The sequence below is a fragment of the Psammomys obesus genome, unplaced genomic scaffold, assembly GCF_907164565.1.
Source record: "Psammomys obesus unplaced genomic scaffold, mPsaObe1.curated_primary_1811, whole genome shotgun sequence".
Classification (NCBI taxonomy): Eukaryota; Metazoa; Chordata; class Mammalia; order Rodentia; family Muridae; genus Psammomys; species Psammomys obesus.
This window is the reverse complement of record NW_026596040.1, coordinates 4,282,019-4,283,776: the sequence shown is the minus strand read 5'-3', so window position 1 is coordinate 4,283,776 and position 1,758 is coordinate 4,282,019. Positions and strand designations below refer to the sequence as shown.

Genomic DNA, 1,758 nt, shown 5'->3' with positions numbered 1-1,758 from the left:
TATCTATCTATCTATCTATCTATCTATCTATCTATCTATCTATCTATTTATTTTTGACTTAGTATTATGTAGTCCAGATGAGCCTGAAACTCAGTATGTAGTTTAACTCTGAATCTCCCTGCCTCTTTGTAAAGGGGGCTGGATTTCAGGGGTACAATACTGTATTATTGGCTTAAAAGAAACCTATCTGTACACTTCAGAATATAATGGCTTTTCTCTTCCTTCCTTTCTTCTCTTTCTCTTCCTCCTCTTTCTCTTCCTCCTCGTCTCCTTTCTTTTTTTGGAAGTGCTATAGGAAATTGAACCTAGTGCCTTGCATATGCTAGGCAAATGGCCTGGAATTAATGTTGCATATCACTGTGAAAGAACAATTTAGAGTTATAGTAAAATCTTTTGGAAGTAATAAGGTGGTGGTGGTGCATTCCTTTAATCCCAGCACTCGAGGCAGAGGCAGGCCGATCACTGTGGGTTAGAGGCCTACAAAGTAAGTCCAGGACAGCCAAAGCTATACAGAGGAATCCTGTCTCAGAAAAGAAAAAAATCTTTTGAAGTGATTATATACATGGATATTGATATCCAGTGTTGTGTTATGGGAGGAATAGTGTGTGTGTGTGTGTGTGTGTATGTGTGTGTGCGCGCGCGCGCACACACGCGTGAGAAAGAGGGAGAGAGAGAGAGAGCGCCAGAAAGGAAAAACCACAAGAAAAGAGGCAGGGACTGATTTTTCCACTTTATTCTGGTGATGATCTGTGTTTCTGATCCTGCAAGGTTAAATATGTTTAAGGAAAAAGTAATATGTATTCATGCAACACCTTGCAGTTCACAAAAGTATGTTGTGTTCAAAATAGCCTGGAGCATTGAGAGAGTACTGAACCGTTAGACTGAAAACCCAGATAGAACTTATTTAGGTTTCTGCATCAGAATGTGGTGGAGCTAGGATATGGGCAAAATAACAAGTGAAAACAGAAATAGGAGTCAGAGGATGGTATCTGTCTATTTTCACCATTTGCCAGCTTGCTATCTGAAGCTCAGATCTGGTGTCTTGAAAATGATAGTCACAGTACATCTCCTTAGGGTTATCAAATTGAGATGCTCTTTATAAAGCTGTCCTAATAACTGCTGAATAGCAGGGCATGGTGCTGCACACCTTATTCCCAACAGGTCAGAGGCAGAGGCAGGAGGATCTCTGTGAGATTGAGGGCAGTCTGGCCAACATACTGAGTTCTAGGCTAGCCAGTGCTGCATAGTGAGACCCTGTTCCCAAAACAATGTAACAACAGGAAACCCAAACCACAAAGCAGAATAAATGAACTGCAGAATGCTGTGAATAGGAAAGCATTTATTATCTGTCTCACTGATTCTAGTTGGGGGGTGGGCTTTCTCCTTTGCTAATATATGTAAACTTTTTTATTGCTGGGTATGGAATACAGTTCATTATGCTTGTGAAGCAAATGATCCACCACAGAGCTGTATCTCCAGTCCTTGACGCATTTTAAAGTTTTTGTTTTATTACTTTTTGTGAATGAGGCTTTTGCCTGTATGTCTGTATCATGTATGTGTCTGCTACCCAAGGAGGACAGAGGTAGGCGTTGGATCCGTGGAACTGCAATTACAGGTGGTTGTGAGCCTGCATGTGCTGGGAACTGAATTCAGGTCCTCTGGAGGAGTAACCAATGCTCTTAAGCCCTGAGCCAGTTCCCTCCCTCCCTTCCTTCCTTCCTTCCTTCCTTCCTTCCTTCCTTCCTTCCTTCCTTCCTT

General features: G+C 41.9%; 1 protein-coding gene across 1 annotated transcript in view; it reads left to right on the top strand.

The window, feature by feature from the left end:
• Lars1 (leucyl-tRNA synthetase 1) overlaps positions 1-1,758 on the top strand; it is a 59,376-nt gene that overhangs the window by 1,062 nt on the left and 56,556 nt on the right. The gene's annotated exons all lie outside the window — the stretch shown is intronic.